At 38.2% G+C, this 24,446-nt stretch overlaps 1 protein-coding gene across 4 annotated transcripts in view; it reads left to right on the top strand.

The window, feature by feature from the left end:
• cblb (Cbl proto-oncogene B, E3 ubiquitin protein ligase) overlaps positions 1–24,446 on the top strand; it is a 169,465-nt gene that overhangs the window by 15,547 nt on the left and 129,472 nt on the right. Inside the window, exon 1 of one of the 4 annotated variants that reach the window (XM_072260230.1) lies at positions 10,151–10,207. The exons of the other annotated variants lie outside the window; for them this stretch is intronic. The gene's annotated coding sequence lies outside the window, so the exon portion shown is untranslated. Of the gene's footprint in view, positions 1–10,150; positions 10,208–24,446 lie in introns of those variants that run through there. 4 annotated transcript variants of the gene reach the window in all.

Here is a 24,446-nt window from a genome sequence, read left to right as displayed (position 1 = left end):
GTCTATGGCCTCGCTGCTGCAGTCCCTCAATCTATAAGACTGTGTCCATCTCCTGAGTAAATATAGATGCAAAAAATCTATTTAAGATCCCCCCGCCACCTCCTTCAGCTCCACACATAGATTACCCCTCTGATCTTCCAGAGAACCATTTTTTATTTTTTTTATAACATTGCTATCTTTTTGCACTTAATATCTGTAGAAGAGCTTGGGATTCCCCTTCACCTTGTCTGCTAGAGCAACCTCATGTCGTCTTTTTGCTCTCCTGATTTTCTTGGGCTTTTCTTGCATTTCTTAAACTCAAGTACCTCATTTGTTCCTGCTAAGCCCCTCTTCCTTTTTCTTAACAGTGGCCTCAATTTCCCTAGAAACCCAAGGTTTCCTAAACCTTTTATTCTTGCTTTTTATTCCAACAGGAACATACAAACTTCATTCTCAAAATTTCACTTTAGAAGGCCTCCCACTTGCCAAGTACATTTTTGCTAGAAAACAAACTATCCAGATGCACATTTGCCAGATCCTTTCTGATACTATCAAAATTGGCCTTACTTCAATTTAGGATCTCAACCCAAGGACCAAACCGACCCTTTTTCATAATTACCTTGAAACTAATGGCATTATGGTCACTAGATGCCAAGTGTTCCCCTACATAAACTTCCGTCACCTACTCTGTCTCATTCTCTAATACGAGATCTAGTGTCTCATTTTCTCTAGTTGGGACCTCTGTGTACCAATGAAGAAAACTTTGCTGAACACATTTGACAAGCTCTATGACATCCATCCCTTTTACAGTATGGGAGTCCCAATCAATATGTGGAAAGTTAAAATTACCTACTACCTCAACCTTGTGTTTCTTGCAACAGTTTGCAATCACTCTACAAATTTACTCTAAATTTGCTCTGCAGACTGTTGAATTATATATTATATAATCCCAATAACGTGATCATACCTTTTTAATTCTTTACTTCTACCCATGTAGCTTAACATTTCTCCCCTCTGCCCTGACTGAGCGCTGACTAGTAATGCCACAGTTCCCTCGTTTAAATCCCCCCGCCCCCGTGCAGCACAAGCAACCTTCGCTCTAGAATATTAATTAAAAAGGCTAAAAAAAAAGACAAACTACAATTTAAGAGTAACAAGTTAGAACACTACAAATATAACAACTATTACTACTAGTAACATAAAGCAGTATTAGTTCCTAATAGAGGAATTTATCCAGAGTACTTTCGATTGTGAAAGAACAAAATCAGGGCAAACTGTCTTTATACAATGCATCCTCCAAGTCTTCATTTTCATTGTAATATTCAAGATGATCATTGAAAGCTTCAAATTCTACATAGTTTCTAACATGTTGAAGTAGTGAAATCGTTTCATTTTCACTGCCAGCCATTCCTGGCATCTCGAAGCCTGAATGCTTGAAACCGCTGTGAGCAAAACATTTCTGAATTGTCTTGTTGTTTGTGTCTCGTCAACTATCAATGACAAGAATTACTGTATATTGAACATAAGTACACACAACTGACACTATTGTTTAAAAACTTCGTTCTAAATACAGTGCAATGTCTAATGGCTACTCAAGTGAATGTGACTGATGCTAGTAAGAAACTTTGGCAACAGTCTCCTGTCCCAATTAAGCATAACAGTGTCCCAAATAAATGAAAGGAATCTGAATATGTTCTCCATTAGCTTTTGTTTTTTAAGAGTTAACCCAACTAAGTGGCTGCCCCAATTAACTAGAATCCACTGTAGTGAGAACATGAGTTGTAGAGTCCTTGAAAATGAGCCTGTAGGTTGTTCAATCAGTTCAGAGTTGCGTGGATGACTTCACAGACCTCCAGCTCAGGAGTCCAATGGTTGTAGGATAATAACTATTCCTGAACCTGGTTGTGTGGGACCTCCTGCCCAATGGTAGTAGTGAGAAGCTACTTCCCCCTTTCTTCTCTCTCCTGATATTTAAGGGATATTTTATTTAGGCCTTTTGATTTTCTTGCATCCAACCACTAAGTACATTTAAACAAAAATCTCATGTCACTTTAGTACTCTTTGTAAGTCAACGAGATTTTGAAATTTTTATAAAAGTGGACCACAGTTATAGGAAATAATTACAACGGCTGTGAAGAGTGGAGCAGAAAGTTACTGGCATGAGTTCCAGGGGTAGGAGACGTATGGTTAGGTAGATAGACTGTAGAGGTTGGAGTCGCCTCTGTTCGAACAGAGGCGGCTGAGAGGAGTTCTAAGAGTGATTAGAACTCTGAAACAAAGCAGTAGAAAGAGTAACAATTCTCATTAACACTAACATCAAGGTTCAGTGAATACAGAATGAAGAACCAAAGTGACAGAGCCATTCTTAATGCAGTAACACACACAAAATGCTGGAGGAACTCTATAGAAAAGAGTACAGTTGACGTTTTGGACTGAAACCCTTCGGCAGGACTGGAGATGTTTCGGCTGGATTTAGTCCTTAAACTGCTGGAGAACAGTGCGGAAAGAACAGGTGCTGTTTTCTCCCGGTAGGGATTAGCTTTTAGTTCCAAGTGCTCCTGCCATGTTTTGTCACCCTGCAACCTTATCCTTCAATCTCTTTGAATTATGGAGGACAGCATGTGTATAAATGTCTCTCTCCAGCAGACTTCATCATGATCATCATGACTATTATTTTTTAATGTTTCTTAATTGTACATATGATTTTTTGTGTTCTATCGCTGAGCAGCAGTGAACCATCTGATTGGCCTATCAGAGTTCTCTTTGGGAACTAGTTGACTTGATCAGCATTTCTGATCTGGCTATTGTTCACGATTGCACTTAATAATTTAAAAAAAAGTAGATTTGAAAGGTGGGGGATGGGGAGAGAAATACCAGGTGATAGGTGAAACTTGGAGGGGGAGGAATGAAGCAGAGCTAGTAAGTTGATTGGTGTAAGAGACAGAAGGCCATAGAAGAAAGAAAAAAAGGGGAGGGGGAAAGGAGCACCAGGGGGAGGTGATGGGCAGGTAAAGAGATAACATGAGAGAGGGAAGAGGGGATGGGAAATGGTGAGGGGGGGAGGTAGTACTGGAAGTTTGAGAAATCGATGTTCATGCCATCAGGCGCTGCCCAAATTTGCAGCAGGGTACAAGACTATCTCAAAGGCACTGAACATACTTCGGAGCTCAGTGCTGTCCATCATGAAAAATACAGGAAAAAATATGAACCCAGAGCAACACTGGTGAGACCAGGCTGGCCCTCTAAACTTAGTTGCCAGAGAAGAATGGCACTCATAAGAGAGGCTACTGTGACACCAACAGTCACTTTGAATGAGCTGCAGAAGTCAGAGGCTGCAACTGGAGATGAAGTTCATAGCTCTGCAATCTCTAAGCCCTTGTACAAAAAGGGTATTTATTAAAGAGTAGAAAAGAAGCCCTAGGTTTAAAGAAAAGCATATTCTTGCCTGTACAGACTTGGTAAGTATCACTTAGATACTGTAAAGATGTGGAGGAAGGTCTTGTGGTGAAATGAGACTAAAGTGAAACTTTGCCTCAACACTAAGCAGTACCTGATTGATGCGTGGTATTAGATTTGCTCCACACATCAGCCAGATAACACCATCCCTACTGTAGAGTATGGTGGAGGGAACATCATGCTGTGGGGATGATTTTCAGCAGCAGGGACTGGAAATCTAGTCAGGATTGATGGGAAGGTAAATAATACTAAATACAGTGATCCTGGATTTAAAAAAAATCCTGCTAGCCTCAGCCAGAAAGCTTAAACTGAGGAGCAAGTTCATCTTTCAGCAGGATAATGACCCAAAGTGCAGTGCCAGAGCAACCATGGAGTGGCTTCAAATGAGGAAAATTGATGTCCTTGAGTGGCCCAATTAGAGTCCTGATCTTAATTCAATGGAACATCAATCGATTGTTGTCCACCACCACTCACCAACTAACCTGACACAACTTGAGCAATTTTTCAAGGAGGAATGAGCAAATCTTGCTCTATGTTGTGCAAAGCTAGTAGAGACTTATCCAAAAAGACTTCTGGCTGTAATAGCTATGAGAGGTGGTTCAACTAAGTACTGAGCAAAAGGGGATGAATACTTTTGAACTGCTGACATTTTAGTTATTATATTTTAAATTTTTCATTCTTTACAATTTTCTCTTTTTGGGGCTGACCTGTTGGGGGGGGGAGCATGTGATTCACAAATTAAAATTCTCAGTTAAACTGATCAAAATCACTGGTTGTAATGCTAATGTGAACAAAGGGTTGGGGCTAAATACTTTTGCAAGGCAGTGTATTTCACGGTAAAGGTTCATTTCTTAATGTTGGCAACAGATGACCTTTGACAATAATGTATAATGTCATAAATGTTCATTGTAAAAAAAAACAATCTGATATAAATGAGCAGTTGGCTTACATTTCTTCCGTATTCTGATGTTTGGTCTGAACAACAACTGTACCTCTTGACCATGTCTGTATGCTTTTATGCATTGTGCTGCTGACACATGATTGGTTGATTAGATATTTGCAATAACGAGTAGGTGTACTTAATAAAGTGGCCACTGAGCATAATTTGCAGCTCAAGTGTTGTAAGCACTTAAAGATGCCAGCATTGTGGCCGAGAGTTTAAAAAATAATGTAAGCTGTTTATGGCTGGTGATTTTTGAAATGGTGCTTAAATTTATCCTCTGGTGGTATTGATAGAAGTCAATAAGACATGGGAGTAGAATTAGGGCTTTCAGCCTATTGAGTCTGCTCCAGCATTCCATCATGGATGATTTATTATCCCTCTCAATACTATTCTCCTGCTTTCGCTCCGTAACCTTTGATGCCCCTACTGATCAAGAACCTATCATCTTCCATTTCAAATACACCCAACGACTTGGCCTCTAGAGCCATTAGTTGCAATGAATTCCACAGTCAAATTAGATTTGATAAACCGTTTTCTACGAACTCTGAAGTAAGTTTTAGTTTCAACTGTTAATGTTTGTTGTAAATTAGATTGAAATTTTATTTCTCTGTAATGTATGTTTTGGATTAGGACAAGACTTCATTTATCAAGTTGTTATTTATTTAGGCAAATTGTTTAGTCAAGACTGCAAACATACAATTATTCCATTCTGAATAGAAGATTTAGATTTGGTAGTAATTGAAAACTACTATTTGACATTCTGCTTTAATTACAACACGGGCAGTGAAAATTTGTGGCCCAAGTCTTGCAGCTCTGGCAGTGAAAGGTGTCTCCAGTACTGCCTTGCATTGTTCTTTGCAACAACTGTGTTTTGTTCTCCTCTTCCTCCTCTTTTGAGGTGCCTTCCTCCTCATTACTTCCTCTGGCAAGGACTCTGCCCTGTTAGTAGGTCAATCATGCATATAATGCAGGCTTTGCTTAAGTTCATTAAGTGTCAACTTCCCCACTGTTCCCTCCTCCCACCTCACTGTAGAAGGGAATGGAACCTCAACTCTAAAACTCAATACATTTTTCTAATAGTAAGTGCTGAAACCATCATGCAGATAATTCTTCCTGTCCTTTGGGTGGTATGATAGCATTGTGGTTAGCCCATCACTTTACAGTGCCACCAACCCATGTTTAATTCCTGCTGCTGTCTGTATGGAGTTTGTATGTTCTCTCCATGATCGCGAGGGTTTCCTCCCACATTCCAAAGATATACAGGTTAGTAGGTTAATTAGTCACATGGTTGTACTTGTGCAACACAGGCTCGCTGGCTTGAAGGACCAGTTACTGTGCTGTGTTCATAAATAAGATAAGGGTAGTAAATTATATTGACACATAATAAGATTTAGTACCAACTTTCTGGGAAGCTAATATTAACTTTGATGAAGTTCTTGTGATTAGCTAGAATGGAAGTCTTTTCTGGACATGAAAACCTCAAGGTTTATTATTGGGTGCAGTATGAGGTCCTATATATTTAGTAAGTCAGCTGTGCTGGCAGTTTCTGCTTTTCCTGTCTGCTGATGGTGGGGGAAAAAATGTCAAGTGATTCTTGAAAGGCTAGAATGAGTCTGAGATATCAATGCAATGTACATGCCAGAAGTCTGTGGCAAAGGATCTAAAGGTAAGGATGAAAGTTACTGGCTCTGACTTTTACAAGGAGATTAGGTCAAGGTCAGCGCTAGAATCTGCAAATTTTCACACAGGAAGTCACATGTCTGTGTACGACTGCTTTGGTGAACTTGAACAGCATGCACTATTCTTTAAAAGAAACATCAAGTATGACTATAATGAAAACAAAAAAAAAACTGTAAATATCAAGCAGTCCAGGCTGCAATGTGTGGGGGAGAGTAAAGTAGTTACATTTAGGATCTGACATGGTTTTAACTAGAAAGAAGATATTTGTTTGTTTATTGAGATACAGCATGGAACAGGGTCTGCTGGCCCTTTGAACCAAGTCACCCAACACCACCTGATATAACCCTAGACTAATCGCAGGACAACTTACAATGACCAGTTAACTGGTACGTCTTTGGATTGTGGGAGGAAACACACATGGTCACAAGGAGAACTTACAAATTCCTTACAGGCAGCAGTGGGAATTGAACACATGTCGCCTTTACTGTAAAGCCTTGTGCTAACCGCTACGCTAGGGTGCCAAAACTAGGAAGTGATACATAGACTGACAGGGAGACATGCAGTACAAGTCTAAGAGTATGTTAAGGATGGTTCTAGAAGGTTGATCCATTTCTGTGTACTCACCATCAGATTGTTATGGTAGACAGTAGATAAATCTGGGGGTTACAAAAGTAATAGAAGGACAAAATGAAAGGTATCTGAGTGTACCTGACATTCAAAACAAAAATAATAAATTGAGAAAGGGGAGATAAAGTGTAGAATGATAGCCACCACAGAGATTTTGCTGCAGGATGACATAGATTGGAATCTACATTTTGAAGGGTATATGAAATCTATGAAGGGTGGGAAGCTAGAAAAAGGTGGAAGTGCAGCTGATGATAAATTACTGATGATCAACCAGATAGCGATGGCCTAAGTTTGAAAACTAAGTCGTAGAAGCAGTTTTGGTGGATATAGGAAACAAAAGCAACAAGTCAGACTTGGAAGTGATCTCCAGGTGCCAAATAGTAACTACAGTAGAAGTGAATATAAAGGCTAAAATAATGGGTGACTTCCATAACCTTGTGGTAATAATCATGATTTTAATATAGATTTTTTTAAAAAATCAGATGGGCAAGAGTAGTTCAGATCACGGTTTATGGCGGATTATTGGGATAACTTCTGAGGATAGCAAGTTTTGGCCTTCATAGTGAAGGTGCCCTTAATCAGCATTGATCATAATATGATTGAATTTTACATTCAGTTTGAGGGAGAGAGTGTCCAAGGCTAATAATCATTGTTAAATAAGGGCATGAAAGCAAAGCTAGCAGACAATGCGATATAGCAGATTTGAGCTAAGAGATTGGTCAGTCACATTGCAATGGTAAATACTGAAGGAACTCTTTCAGTATACACAGATTAGATACTTGCCAACGTTGAAGAAAAAAATCCTAGAAAAGGACTCTAAAGACGTTTCTGGTTCAAATAACATCAAAGAGAAAGCATATGATTGCTTAAAGGGTGGGAAATGAGAAGAATAAATACATTTTAAAACGACAAAGAATGACTAAAAATTTTAAAAATACAATAAATATAAAACTGGAAAAATTCAAGCGATATTTGCTTTTTTTGAAAAAAGGGCTGATCCTATAGAAATCGGAAAATGGGAAAATTATGTAAGCTAATTTACCTGCAATCTCTTTAAACATATTTTGTTTGCAGGCACCATTTCAAAAGGAGCTGCAAATCAGGAATTGGACAATGTCATATCAGGGATGTGCATATCCCCCTATCTTGCTTACATTTTGTGTACCTATCTAAATGTTTTTTAAATATTCCTAATCCATCTGCCTCTACCACCATTCCAGGCACCTACCACTTTTTTTTTAAAAAAAACAACTTGCCTCTCACATCTCCTTTAAAATTATCCCCTCTCTCCTGAAATGCATGCCCTCTAGTATTAGATAATTCAATCCTGGGGAAAAAGATGCTGTCTGTCTGCTCTATCTATACTTCTCATAATCTTATAAACCTCAGCCTCTGCCTCTTAAGCTTAAGTTTGTCCAGCCTCTTGTTATTGTATATGCCCTGTAATCCAGGCTGCATCTTGGTAAAACTCCTTTGCAGTCTCTCCAAAGCCCTGACATCCTTCCTATAATGGGTTAACAAGAACTGTGTGCAATAATTTGGATGCAGCCTAATTAGTTTTATGAAGTTGCAATATAACTTCCTGACTTTTGAAATCAATGCCTTGATTAATAAAGGTTAGCATGCCATATGCCTTCTGAGTCACCCTACCAACCTGCATGATCAATTTCAGGGAGCTATGAACTTGGACCCCAAGATCCCTCTGCTTATCAACACTGTTAAGACTCTTAACAGTGTACTGTTCTTCATGTTTGACTTACCAAGGTGCAACACTTCACATTTGGTTGGGATAAAATCTGTCTGCCATTTTTCTGCCCATATCTGCAACTGATCTATATCCTGCTTTATTCTTTGCCAGTCATATATCTATTTTATCCCCAACACCACCAGTCTTTGTATCATCTGCAAACTTACTAACCCACTCATCTACATTTTCATCCAGTCATTAATATACATCAGAAACGGCAGAGGGTCCATATCAGTACACATCTCTTTGGAACACTACTAATCACAGACCTCCGGCAAGAATAAGTCCCTTTGACCATTAACCTGTGTCTTCTATGGGCAAGCCAGTTCTGAATCCAAATGGCCAATTTACTATGGATCCCATGCATCTCAATCTTCTGGATGGGCCTTCTGTGAGGGACCTAGTCAAATACCTTTCTAAAACCATGTAGACAACATCCACCGCTCTACCTTCATCAATCACCCTTCTCACCTTGTCAAAAAACTCAGTCAAGTTAGTAAGACATAACTTGTCCTGCACAAAGCTATGCTGGCTCTCCTTAATTAGACTGTAGTTTTCCAAACGCTCATAAGTCCTATCCCTAAGAATTCTTCCCAATAATTTTGCTACCACTGACATGAGACATGGCAATCTATAGTTTCCAGGATCATCCCTGATTCCCTTCTTGAACAATGGAATAACATTAGCTACTGGCCAGTCCTCTAGGACCTCTCCTGTGGCTAGAGAGGACACAGAAATAATGGTTAAGGCCCAGCAAATCTCTTCACTTGCCTCTCTCAATAACATGAGATATATCCCATCAGGAACTGGTGACTTGTCCACCTTAATGCTCTTTATGAGACCCAATACCTACTACCTCCTTTACCTCAAAGTGCCCTAGCATATTAATACACTCAGTTCTGATCTCTCTATCCTCCATGTCCTTCTCCTTGGTAAATACTGATGTAATGTACTCATTAAGGGCCTGTCCCATATCCTTCACATCTAAGTAAATATTCACCCCTTTAACCTCGAGTGGTCCCACCCTCTCTCTAGTTATCCTCTTGCTGCTGAATTTTGCATAGAATGCTTTGGGAATTTATTTAATCTTACTTTCTAAACTTTCCACGACCCCTCCTGGTTTTCTTAATTCCCTTCTTGAGTTCTTTTCTGGCTTCTTTATAATCTTCCAGGGTGCTATTTGATTCTAGCTTCCAAAGCTTCCTTTTTTTTCTGTCAACTAAATTCATCACCTCCCTTGATGCCCTGTGAATAAAGCATCCATTGAGATTTCCAGAGGGAGTTAATAAAATGCCACATCAAATGTTATTATGGGAATTAAATGCTTTGGTATCTGGATTATTTCCTTGCTAACAAGATTGGGATATTTTCTAGTACTGGGACCTCAGTTTTTTGCTAGTTACATAAACAACTTGGATGATGATACTAAGTTACGAAGAGGAGCCAAGGAGATTACAAAAATATAGTTGATAAAAGGACTATAATTTTGCATAAAAATTAAAGTACATTATGTAAATAATGTGCTTTTGCAGAGCTTTATGATACAGGGGGATCTACAAACATGTTTGTAATAGAATGCAAATACAGTTAATAATTAGGGAAAAATAACGATGTTAATTATCTCAATACAATAGTAGAGAGGCTATGCTTCAATTATGTAGAGCATGGTAAGAGCATATCTGGGATATTGAATGCATTATTGTTCTCATTTAAGGGAGGATGTAAATTGGTTGGAAGCATTCAAAGAAGGTATCCTGGACTGATACCTGGAATGGGTGAGTAGCCTTTGATGGAAGGTCGGACAAACTAAGACGTATCTGTTGAAATTTAAAAGAAAAAAAGGATTTTGTGTACAAGATCCTGTAAACTCTAGATTGGGTGAATGGAGATTTTCTGGGATAATCTAGAACTAGGGCTTGCTGGTTAAATACAAGTGGTTACACAATTAAGATGGATAAGACATAGTCTTTGAATATCATCAGTTTTTGGAACATTCTCTTTCTCAAAGGGTAGGGCAGAGTTATACAGTATAGATGTTTGTATAAGATTAGGTTGCAGATGAGCTGTGATCTTAATGTGGGGGAGGTTTAAGAAGCAAAGAGGTTTTCTGTGGCTCCTAATTCATATGTACATTGCCAATAAATTGTGAGATGTCATTTGACACTTCACAGTTTGTTTAAAGAAAAGAGGAAACAAGTTTTCACAACTTGTTACAGTGAAGTAGGGTCACTTCCTTTTGAAAATTGCAAAGAATAAAGGGTAACTGCATGTAAGTTACATATACAAGATTAAGCTCACTACCACTTTTGACAGTGTGATCACCACATTTAAGAGATGAGAACTGACCAGTTATCTCCACTTTGGTTGGCTATTTTGTTTTCATCAAAAACAAATATTTTTGACTGGGATGACATTGCTTATGAAGGTTATAATCATAGTTTGCAATTATGTCAGACTGATGAATCTGTAATTATTAGGTCCATTTCTTTTCCCCAGTTTTAAACAAAGTCATTGTATCAGTAACTCCTATACCTCTGCATACGTCTGGAGCCAAAAAATATTGGAAGATTCGTAAAAGGCTGAGATACATTTTATTTGGGTTAGGTGGCTTGGCTTTCAGGTGCAACATTAAGCTATTGACTTTATCATAATATGTAATTACACTGTTTTGAAGATGACATGGATTTTATTCCTAATATCCTACACAACTTCATTCTCAATCAGAATTGTTAAAAATATCTGATTTAGTATCAAAGTTTGTACTGTATTTGTCACCATATGCTACCTTGAGATTCATTTTCTTGCAGGCATTCACAGTAGAACAGAGAAATGCAGTAGAATCAATGGGAAACTACACAAGCAAACACTGACAAACAACCAATGTGCAAAAGGAGGCAGACTGCAAATAAAAAAAACAAGTAAATGCTAATGAGAATGAGTTGTAGAGCTCATCATTGGGCCAGTGGGAGTTTGTTAAGATGCTTCCATGTTCTATCGATCAAAGCAAGTATAAAAGGTGTTGAACTCATCTGAGAGTGAAGCCTTTTGTCATTTATGTTGCTTAGCTTTGCTTTGTAGGAGGTGATGATATTCAAGCCTTGCCACAGCTGTCATGTATCCTTCTGTGATTCATGTTTGGTCCAGAATTGCTACTTCGCTTGTGAGATGGCTTTCTGGAGGTTATACCTGGAGCTCTTGTATTTTCCCGGGTGCCCTCCGCAGATTGCAAATCTCTTGGTTCATCAAGGGCTTCTGGTTAGGGAAGACTGACAACAGTGGCGTATTCACACAACTATCACTAACCTATTAGTTTCACTATGCTATTTCTGAGAAGCCGCTATGTATATTTTGGTTTTTACCCATCCCATGTTGAACTTTGACGGTATGTCAGAAATGCTTAACTGGTTGTAAAGTACTTTGGACAACCTAAAGTTATGGGGGGGGGGGGGGGCGCTAGTTTTTTTTCTCTTTAGTTTTACCTTTTAAATATGTACAAGGATCATTGACTAGTCTTTCAGCCAGTTCTCCTGATTGTGCTCTTTAAGCCATAGATTTGTTTACTATCCATTCTCTTTCCTTCTGTAGCTGTACAACACAGTTCAGATCATTTTCTTATACCAAAGGAAATAGAGAACTGTAAGTACTATCATTTTGGGTAGGAAGATCCAAGTAGCCTTCCAGTTTTGACTGCCAGAAAATCTCTATTTGTGAGCTAAGATGTAACTAAACTTTGCTGTGATGTATTTGGGAGTGAAATATTCTGCCAGTAGTTTCACATACAGTAATTGTGCCAAATAAACATCAGTGGTATTAGGAAGATACTATGTGTTATATCTGTTGTTTATTTTTTTTTAAACAGATTATGCTGCTTGTATTCAAATGTAAGTCTTGGATAACCTTTGATTTTAAGTTTTTTGTCCCAAATTAGTTTGCCATTTTCAAAAAGGAGTAAATGTTAGCTTTGCAATCAAGTTGATGCGATATGAATGACTTGAAAATCAAAAATTTAATTTAGCCTTTTTTCTGTTCTTAGGAAAGAAATACTTTGGTTAATCCATCCATTTGTTTTTCCAGATTGCAACGAGTTGTGGTCTCTATCATGGTTATGGCTCAGACTGGTATTTTAGTTCTTTAGCTTTTTAGGGATGGTTTTGGGGACCAATAGAAGTTAGAGGTCAGATTAGGGTTTAGGGACAGAGATGTGGGGGAATTTAGGGGACAGGCTGGACTCTAAGCTTCGGCTCAGCATTCGAAGGCTAGTGACGTGGACGTAGCACACTCATGGTCAAATGCCAGGCCTGCGGACCTGTATTGATGAGGGCTGTGTTTTCAAGATCTTGAATCTTGAGAGAATAGAACAAAGATCACCAGACTAATTGCTGGGTTGGTGGATCTACCATTCTAGATTGGGCTAGATAGACCTCTGTTTTCTGAAGGTTGGAATAATGACAGGTAACATTTGGAAGCATAAAATTCTGAGGGCGTGAAAAGATGCATTGTTCCCCAGAATGTTGACTTTAGAAATAAGGGTCACAGTCTCCAAATAAGGAGAATTGGCCATTTAGGATTGAAATGAAGAGAAATTTCTTCCTTTATCAGGGCAGTGATTCTCCAGAATTCTGTACCTTTGGATGCTGATTCATTGATTCCGTTGGAACAAGATATCAGCTGATGCCTGGATATTAATGGGATAAATATCCAGGAGATATTTAAAGGAAAAATATAAAGGAGATCATTGTGGACTTCAGGCATGGCAGGAGTCACACTCACGTCCCCATCTACATCAGCGGATCTGTTGTGGAGCATGTATCAAGCTTGAAATTCCTTGGTGCCCATATTTCCGAGGATCTCACCTGGGCCCTGAACTCCTCCATCCTGATCAAAAAGGCTGTGGAGCATCAAGAAAGCTCACCTCTGTTCCAGGATATTGATGGACTTTTACAGCTGTACCATAAGAGCATACTCACCAACTGCATCTCAGTGTGGTATGGCAATTGTTCCGTTTCGGATCTTATGAGAAGTATATGTTTTAAAATGTTATGAGATAAATGTAAAAATACAAAGTGTGGTTGTTATTCATGAACAGATGCTGCTAAGATTTTCTCCTGAGACGCAATGATTTTGGACAAAATGTCACCAGAGTTCTGGATTCAAATTTTCATCAGAAGTGGAAAGGTTCAACCATGAGAAGTTGTATACAGTTTAAAATAAATTAACCCGCTGCAGATTTATTATTCAGTGAGATTGTGTTGGTGTAGGACAGGAAACTAGCTTGCAGAACTCAACTAGTGAAGTTTTGCTGTCATGTTGCCGACCAGTCAACTGGATGTAATTGATCTAAGTTATATAATCATAGATATTTTTCTGGAAATGTTCTACAGAAAATATGGCCTTTCCAATCAATTTCGAAGTATTCGTCATAGATTATACTAAATAACTACGTATTTTTTGTGTCCCATTGATTTGTATTCAGTCACTGAAACTTGAGGGTACTTTCAATAAAGTAGCTAGAACTTTTTTTAATCTGTGCAGCAGACTGAAAGCAATTCTAATTTCTTTTATCTGTATTAATTACAACTATCCATTTTCAGTGGCAGTGATACTGCATGTGACTTTCTATGTTCATAAGATTTTAAGCCATCTGTCTTGCAACAGCTTTTTAAAGATTTCCTCATTCCCAAAGAAAATCTTTTCAAGAGCACGTGAGCCATGAGTATTTTGAGTATGACTTTTGGCATTGCAGCTTTAGTTCTGCCTTGTTTTCTGTGTAATTATTGGAAAATTCTAGATATCCTTGTTATTCACTGTTGGAGAACTGATGTTTTGTGACTTACCATATTGGGAATTTCAGAGTGCTTACCTTGGCTATTTTTTCGGTTGAATGACTTAAGTTTTTATGCCTGTGTGCATCAGCATACGAACATTAAGTTTTTGATCAGAACCTCTCTGTAGCCTCTACAGGGGCTCCTGGGTTACGGAAGACCTGACTTGGGGAAACAAGACAGCATATGCTGGAATGTGAGACAGTAGGCAGTCTGTTGTAGGAAGCTGGTTGTGGGGGTGGGGAGGGTTGTGGGTGGTGGTGGCAGCATTTGGACCTGCTGATGTTACTCAGCCCGCTGGTGTTTCTCCAGCAGATTGTTTGTTACTCCTGATATATGGAAATTTGACCTTGCACAAATTCTCCTTTTAAGTTTTTAAAGAATTTTTGTTGTAGTATAGTATTTTGTGTTAGTCACTAACAATTTAATGCAACTTGTATTCCATTAATCTAATTAATTAAGGGGAAATATTTAGTGAATAGTTGATGAAATGAAAGAATTATAGAAAGTGTGTACAAAGCAAAATGATATGGGTAACCAAAGAACAGATTTTTCTTGGAGAAAACGTACTTTATTGACAATTGTTGGAACAGAATCCTTGCATAACCTGAGGGCTGCCAGTATTAGGAACGTTTGAAGTTGGAACATTCTACTTGTTTAAATCCTAGCCCAGTCACTATTTTTAAATGTATAGTTTGCATGTTGGAATGATTCAGTAAGCTTTAGTGCTTTGGTTAGTAACAATTTGGAAACCTCTGGGTAGAGTTTACTGTTCTCCAGTAACTGAGTTCCACATAGTAACTATTCACCACATGATAGTAGTTTCCTGTGACTGGTTTATTGGGCATGGTTGTAAATATCCTATTCTGATCATCTTCTGGGTGGGGGCAGTGGATAACTCCCATAATAGGTTAATTGAGTAATATGTATCTTGATCAGCCTGTGTGTTTTGGATGACAGATTTTATTGTTCAGTGCTCGACAATGTTTTTAGTGCTATTTAGAAACTGTTACAAAGCCTTGGTAGCTTTGACAGCAGTTGAAACTTGGCCTTCCTAGCTTTATCTTCTTTTCAAGGCAATCGGGGTGCTGCAGGAGCAGGACAGTGGTACATTACCTGAGGCTTACTACTGGGATCTCTCTGCACAAATTGCACTGCATGCTCAGCTGCCTATGGTGCTCATGGCTGCATGGCCAGATCCTGCTCTAACTCCATCTACGAGCTTGCAGATGACACCACTGTAACAGGCCAATGCTCAAATAATGATGAGCCAGAGTACTAAAGGGAATTGGAGAGTCTGGTGATAGGGTGTCATGACAATAACATTTTCCATAATGTCAGCAAAACAAGAGCTGGTAATTGGCTTTAGGGAAGGGGGTAGATGTGTTGCACATCTTCCTGTTTATATCAGTAATGCTGAGGTCGGTTGGGTTGAGAACTTCAAGTTCTGGGAGTGAGCATTTTTACTACTGGCCCAAGTATGTAGAGACCACAACCTAAAATGTTCACCAGTGCCTCTATTTCCTCAGGAGGGTAAAGAAATTTGGTATGTCCCCTATTACCCTAACAATTTTCATCAGTGCACCATAGGATGCTTCCTGTCTGGATATTGTTGTGCTCACAGCTCAGCACATTGCAGAAAACAAGCTTCCCTCCATGGACTCTGTCTACATTTCTCATTGCAAACTAGCATAATTAAAGCATATTGAAGGAGCCAGCATAATCAAAGGCATTACCCACCCCAGACATTGTTTTTCTCCCATCTGGCAGAAGATACAAATTCCTGAAAAATAATATACCACCAGACTCCTGTTCTTATAAGGCTATTGAACAGCTCCCTAGTATGATAAGATGGGCTCTTGCCCCTCAGTCTGCCTCATTATGGCCTTGCAACTTTAGTGTCTGCTTGCATTGCACTTTGTCCGTAACTCTAACACTTTATTCTGCATTCTGTTACTGCTTTTCCCTGTGCTACCTCAACGTACTATTGTTGTAAAATGATCCGCATGGATGGTATGCTAAACAACTATTTTCACTCTACCTTTGTACATTTTATCATTTTAAACCAGTTTACCACTTTCAAGTGTTGAGTATCTGCTTTTGTTTCTGGGTGGGCAGAAACTGAGTCAGCTTGCTTAGGTTGTGCAATGAACTTAATTGCACAATTAATATCTCACTGTGGCACTTCGTTTGACATTTCTAAAACAACTGAAAACCTTGTGATTGGTCATCTGCTTAGGATGCATTTCCTTTTGGGGAAAGATGTTTAATGAGTGACAGGCTTGTATATTGTAACAGGTAAATCTTGACATGGTAATTTCACTTGACCTCTTTGTAGAAACAGAAAATACTGCAGTAGATGTGTATATAATGCCCTTTCAAAAACTATTTGATAGCAGTACCTGATAAATGATTTACACAAAGTATTCATCCATGGTTTTGTAAGAACGCTTGATATACTGTGTGTGATACAAGACTCAGAGTAGCACGAAACAGTTTTTGAATAGAGATAAGCATGCATTTGAGTCCTTTATAATCGGTTTTACTGTTTTTCTTGTCATATACAGTGCCTAGAAACACTTTAGTCCTCCACAACTATTTTCAAATTTTACATGTTCTAAGCTTAAAATATATTGAATTAGGTATTTATGAGCTCACCTCCAGAACATTGTGCATCATGTCAAATTAAAAGAAAACTTCCAAAACCTGTCAACAATTTACTAAAAATTGAAAAATTAAAAGTAAAATATTTGAAATATCATGTCTGTTACTACTCTTGGCTGCATGTTCTAGGAACCTACAATTTTTTAAAAAACTTATCGATGTATATCTGTTTTAAAATTTTTTTCGTACCTCCATCTTAAGCCTATTTTTCTCTGTATCTTTTTGAAATCAGCAATTATGGAATTTGCTCTCCAAGCTTATAGTCAGGTCAATGATTGGACTTTTTTAAAAGAACTACTCAAGTCTGTAAAAAGTTGTTAAATTATACTTGTGTTGAAAATTAACCAGTAATCCTGTTTCTGAAATCAATAACTCATTTTTGTGTTGAATAATTTGTTTGAGTATGAAGCTCCAGAGTCATCTTTTTCTGTACATTTTCCACTACCAGTAGTTTAAAAACTTGCTGTTTACTGCAATTTGCATAGATGACAGAATCTGAACCTGGATTCACACAGCATGAGAACAAGCCATTCATTATTAATCCCATTTTCCAGCTCCCAGCTCATAGCCTTCAATGTCTAGGCGATTCAGATCCTAAACGAGATGTCTCTTAAAGGCTGTCAGTGACTGTTTCCACCACTCCCTGGCAATGCATTCCAAATGCTTTTCGCAAGTCATGGATTAGTGTGGAAATTGATCATACAACCACCCATAAACATTTGTGTAATTGAATTGTTGAAGACCATTCTACAGCAAATATAGAATATAAAGCAGTATGGTACAGGTCCTATAGTCCTTTGTGCTGGCCAATTGAAACTAACCCTATCTGCTTGCACATGGTCTATATCTCCCCATTCCCTGAATCTACTAAAGGAAGTGCTAAATAAAATATCTGCTGAGTACAGATTTAGTTACCTTTTTATTGTTTTGTGTCAGAGGCTTAACTTTAAACCTAGGACATTACTTAAATTTCTGTTATGCAACTTACGATCACGTATTGTTGATATAGATGATACAGATTGCTCATTTGCTGTACCTTTGTTTTCTTTGTCAAGAGGGAAACATTTTATTCAGTTTTGTTCAACCATTTGCAAAATAATTGAGTTCACAGAATTGATTCCTCTGAATGACTTGATTTTCCTCAAAAAAACTTGGTACTCCTTTAGTTACTGCATTTTAATTGTCAGTTTTACTTTCTAAACATTCTTATTACTGTGCAAAATCAGCTTAATGCTTTCCTCCCACATAGTCCTCCATTTTTGTTTCATCTATCTGCCTGTCAAAGTTTGTTAATTACACTGCCCATGGCAGCATGGTCCATGCACCCAGCACGCTGTATGAAAATTAACTACCTCGACATATCCCCTATGCTCTCCTCCAGTTACCTTAAAATTATGCCCTCTCATATCACCATTTCCACCCTAATGGGGGGGGTGGGGGGGGAGGGCGGCTGTCCACTCCATCAATGCCTCTTGTATCTGTATACCTCTTTTCGAGTCACATCTCATCCTCCTTCATTTCAAAGAAAAGAAAAATGACCTAGCTCACTCAACATTTTGTTATAAGAAATCCTCTCTGATCCAGGCAGCATCCTGATAAATGTCTGCACCCCCTCTAAAGCTTCCACATTCTTCCTATAATGAAGAGACCAGAACTGAACACAACTCTTAAATGTGTTCAAACCAGTGTTTTATAGAGCCGCAACATTATTTTGTGGCTCTTTAACAATAATCTTGGCAAATTAAAGCCAACACACCATACACCTTAACCATCATGTCAGCTTGCATGGCAACTTTCAGGGATCAAAGCCCCTCTGTTCCTCCTCCACACTACTAAGAATCCCATCATTAACTCCATCAATCCATGTGTTCTGCCATCAAGTTTGACTATCCAAAGTGTATTGTTTCATACTTCTCTGCATTGAACTCCACCTCCACTCCTCAGCCCATCTCTACATCCTACCAGTGTCCCGTGGTAACCTTCTACACGATCCACAACACCTTTGTCATCTGCAAATTCACTAAATACACGTTCCACTTCATTATCCAAGACACATTTTAAAAAATCACTAAAAGCAAAAGTCCCGAAACAGAACTCTGTGGAACACTACTGGAAACCTACCTCCAGGTAGAATGTGTTCCATCTAATACCACCCTCTGCCTTCTGTGGACAAGCCAATTCTGAATCCATGCTGCCAAGTTTCCCTGGATCCTATGTCTCCTGTCTTTCTGTATGAGCTCACTATCAAACCTTGTTAAATGCCTTGCTAAAATCACTAGTTGACCACATCCACTACTCTTCCTTCATTAATTTATTTTGTCACTTTTGTTTAATTGTATTAATTAAGGTTTAATCTTGAGACCAAATAATGAATGATGCTTGGTAGCATAAATCTTGCTACTTTTGAGTCTGAATGTTCACACAGTTTCTTCACCCAATACAATCTTTTTCACTTTCACCTTGTTAAATTGTGATATGTTCATGTGGATATTTCAATGAGGTTGAATGACACCAAGAATGAATCTGTTCTTTTAAGTTCTTGCAACCAGAAACATTAGCTTGGTTTCATTCTCCATTGATGCTGTCTGACTGGTTGAGCTTTCTCTCATTATTACAGCAAAAATTAACATTGCAACTGAGGTCGCATTCATTTGGAATGCATGTTAAAATAGTGTAAATGGTTTGTGTAAATTCCATTAGTACAACTAAAAGTTAAGTTTGTTCAGAAGGATTTATTTTCACTAAGTAAGGTTTAATCAACTTTAGAGATGCCTTTTCCCTTGTGGCAGAGTCTGGCAACCAAATTTGTTCATTGTTAGGCACACTTTTACTGCCTGGTACCTTCAGAATGGCTTAATTAGTTGTGTGGTGCTTTTAATAGCTCTAACATGTTTCATGGGTAATAGTTTGCAATGAACTAAACCTGCAGCTGTAGATCTATAGATAGTTAATTTGTATTAATCTGTATTTTGAGGTTTTAATATCTTTTTCCTGTTTTCAGTGAACCATCAGGATTTGGTTAAACTGTTAATTATTACTAATAGAGTTTTAGTCAAAGCTGCTTTCTCCTGCTGTATGAAGTTAAACGTAGAGAATATGGGTAAGGTAATACATACGTGCCTATCTGCTTATCTGTTAGACCAGACATTTGTAATTCTTTATAGATTCCTAAATATACAATTATACAGCACAAAAAACAAACACATATCTCTCTAAACCTTTCCTATCCAAGCAGCTGTCTAAGCGGGCTTTAAAATCTTGTAAACTCACCTCTACCACTTCCTCTGGCAGCTTGTTCCATTTACCCACCACCCACTTTGTGGCAAAGATGCCCCTTAGGTTTTTTTTAAAGATGAGAAGGAAATATGTAGAACTTAGCTTGCTTATTTTTGCATTCCCCACCCTGGGAAAAAGAATGACCATTCACTCTGTCTATGGCCTTCATGATTTATAAATCTGCCTCTCATCCTCTCAAACTCCTAGGGAAACGGGTCCCATCCTATCCAATGTCTATTGTGGATCAAGGCCTCCATTCCCAAGAATATTCTCATGAATACGTTCTGCACCTTTTCCAGCTTGGTGTACACAGTATTGTAAATGTGCTATCACCAACATCTTGTACAACAGTATTCTGACTGACAAAGGCAAGTATGCCTAACTCTGTCTACCTACAAGGCCACTTTAGAGGAATGTAAATCAAACTATGCCTCTGTACACCTCAGTCTTTTGTTTTACAGTACTTTCCAGGGCCGTACCATTTATTTCTGCCCTAGTTTAATTTACAAACTGCTACACTTCACACTTGCCTCTTTGTCATTCTCTGCCCCCATTACACCACCAATTTTGGTGTCATTAACAAACTTCCTAACCATGTTAATAACACTGTCATCTAATTTAATAATCTGGATAACAAATACCTTTAACCTAGCATGGATCCCTATGGCACACCATAAACAGGATTCTCTTATTTTATCCCAAATCAATGTTGAGTTACACATTTTCTAATCATTATTGAAAGGTGATCACAGTTCTCTGAGGTACTGCTAGGTAGAGGGAAGAACCAGATGTCAGCCCAAAGTTACAAAAGTTTCATTTTGTACCAGTTTACTAAATGTATTTTAACTAAAAGTTGGGTGCAGTTTTCGAAGCTGTAGGTCAATAAATTTAAAAAAAACAGGAAAAGAAAGGGGCTGAATGTGTACTGCTAAAATATGATGAAATACTCTGGAATAGTTGCCCTTTTAGAGTGAGAGGTAACAAGTTGTACAGGAAGTGGAATGTGGTTGAGATTTCCAGAGCATCCTTGTTTTATTTACATAGTGGTGCTAGAAGGTTTGTGAATTTTCTGTATTTCTGCGTAAATATGATCTAAAATGATCAGATCCTTATGTAAGTTTTAAAACTAGAGAACCCAATTAAATAACACAAAAACATGATGCTTGTTCATTTATTATTGAGAAAAATGATCCAATATTACATGTATTTGTTGGAAAAAGTATGTGAGCCTGTGGGATAATGCCTTCTACAAAAGCTGTTTGGAGTCGTGTTCCAATCAGTGAGATTGGAGGTGTGGGTTGTAGAGGTGCCCTGCCCTATATTTTTTTTAAAAAAAGACACACAAAGTCAGATTACTGACAGAGCCTGCTCTTCTCAAGAAAGATCTGATTTTATCCATCATGCCTTGATCAAAACAACTTTCAGAGGACTTTAGAATTGTAGAGATGCATGAAGCTGGAAAAGACTACAAGAACATTACTAAAGAACTGTGTTCATCAGTCCACAGTAAGAAAGGTTGTCGACAAATGGAGGAAACTCAGTATTGTTGTTACTCTCCCTAGGAGTGGGCATCCTGCAAAGATCACACGAAGAGCACAACGCACAATGCTGAAGGAGGTGAAAAAGTACCCAAGGGTAACAGCAAAAGATCTGCAGAAATCCAGAGAACTTGTTAAAGTCTCTGCTCACCTGTCCACCATAGAAAAACACTGAGCAAGAATGGTGTTCAGAGAAGGACACCACAGAGGAAACCACTGCACTCCAAATAAAACATTGTTGCACATCTCAAGTTTGCAAAAGACCACATGGATGTTCCACAATGCTTCTGGGACAATATTCTGTGGACGGATGAGACAAAAGTTGAACTTTCAGGCAGAAGTGCACATTGTTATGTTTGGAGGTAAAAGGGCACTGCACACCAACATCAAAAGTTCATCCCAACTGTGAAGCATGGTGGAAGGAGCATCATGGTTTGGGGCTGCTTTGCTGCCTCAGGGCCTGGACAGTTTGCAATCGTTGAGGGAACTATGAATTCAAAATTGTATTAAGACATTTTACAGGAGAATGTCAGGGTTCAACCCGTTACCTGAAGCTTAATAGAATTTGGATAGTGCAACAAGACAATGATCTGAAAGACAAGAGTATATCAACAACAGAACGGTTTGAAAAGAAGAAAGTTTGTGCTTTGGAATGGTCGGGTCAAAGTCCTGACCTTAATCCAATAGAAATGTTGTGGAAGGACCTGAGGCAAGTAGTTCATGCCCGCCAACATCCCAGAGTTGAAGCAGTTTTGTAAGGAGGAATGGCCTAAAATTCCTCCAAGCCAACGTAGAGGACTGATCATCAGTTAATGGAAACACTTGGTTGAAGTTATTGCTGTGTAAGGGAGTCACAACAGTTACTGAAAGCAAAGGTTCACATAGTTTTTCCAACAAATTTATGTAATATTGGATCATTTTTATCAATAAATAAATGAACAAGAATAATGTGTTTTTGTGTTATTTATTTAATTGGGTTTCCTTATCTAGTTTTAGGACTTGTGTGAAGATCTGATCACATTTTCTCTATTTCTGCATAAATATGAGTAAAATTCTACAGGGTTCACCAACTTTCCAGCACCACAGTACTTTTGGTATTATAAACTTAACTAATAGCTTCAATGTCTTGTATGCAAAAGGAAATTGAACCATGAGATAGAGTTAGTACTGCCTGTTTGTGGCATTTCAGTTATCTTTTCAAAGGAGTACAGGCTGCTTTTATAATAATTCGAAATAGCAGATATTGCCGTTCCACTGTAGGCCCATGAATTGCTCATCAGTTGAGTAATGGCTGGGTAATGAGGAAAGTCATCCTCATGGGGGAATGTAAAAAAAAAAAATGTTCCATTCTGATACACTTGTGGTTTACTGAGAACCTTCATTAAAATTTTGGTTTTTCCCGAATGAAGCTTTGCATCCCTGACAGAATCCCGTACGGTGTACCTTGGGAGGATTATTTACGTGCTTTATGATCTACAGATATTGTCATCGTAGTTCATCCTTGTTGGTCCTTTTTTTTTTGTCGATGTGTGTGCTCTTTCAACATACACCATATATTTAGTTAACGCACACTTGATATGCTCTGCAAGCCCACACGTGCCAGTGATGTCATACTTGCATTTCTCCACTATGCCCACTTCATAGATTGCCAAGTAGAGAATGTTTTAAAAAAAATTACAGTTTGTGTTTGACACATCTTGGCATTTGAAAGCTATGAGCTGAATTTTGCAATGGAAAAACTATTCGTACATCTGTTTAAATAATATAAGATAAACTTGAAAGCGATTAGAAATGAACTTGTAGGGAACCGGATTTGGACAGAAGGAACAGTCAACAGCGTGACAGCAAATTGCCGCTAGTCAAGGGGAATCAACTTAGGAATCTTTAATGACTTTACAGTTCATCCTTTTTTTTTCAAGATCCTTGCATTGGAAAAATAACTCCACATTCCGCCCTTGCAAACGATCAGAAATTCACCAGTAGCCAGAGGGCTTTAGTTTTATAAACTATAGAGTGGCAGTTTGAAATTTGGTCATTTGGTTACTACCAGCTATTTATATAGTGTTGGAGTAATTATTTCATTTAAGGTGGTGGTACTCTGGAGGAATGTTCAGCATCACATATACAGAATTGAGCACCGTAATCTTATTGGAAAATTACTCATTAGTAAATGATTGACTATATCATTTATTTTGTTTACCTAGACTACATTCAATGTCCTTTGCAGCCAAGTTTCATCAAGAAAATTATAAGTTATTCATAGGCTGTATGGTTAGTGATTGTTCTGTGTCACTTTGGGCCAAAAGAGATGGGTTAAGTTGTCTTTTCCTACCCACAAACTTGTTTCTAGGAGTTATGCTAGTTGAGTGAACAAAGCTGCTAATAATGCAGCTTTTTAAATTTGTACTGTAAAATCTTTTTTGTAAAGAATTCTGAAATGAATTGAATGGTAGTTTAATTTTGGTTTTTAAGTCTGAAATATTGAAGTTGCATTATCCAGCCTTCCCTTGGATGTTCAATATTTACTGTTCTCATCTCAAAGCTAATTACAATTTCTTTTTAATCACTTTCTTAGTTTCTTATCATTTGAGAGAAAGCTACAGACTACCACACCTTTTAATTTTCATGGTGGCTCGAACGTAATACTGCCATGTTACATTCCTCGTCTGTAAAGAAAGAGTGTGTGTGTGTAATTAAATAAATCTTAACAGAAC

This window comes from Mobula birostris, chromosome 6 (assembly GCF_030028105.1).
Source record: "Mobula birostris isolate sMobBir1 chromosome 6, sMobBir1.hap1, whole genome shotgun sequence".
NCBI lineage: Eukaryota > Metazoa > Chordata > Chondrichthyes > Myliobatiformes > Myliobatidae > Mobula > Mobula birostris.
Note: the sequence above shows the minus strand (reverse complement) of the source record. Positions and strands in the feature narration are given on the sequence as shown.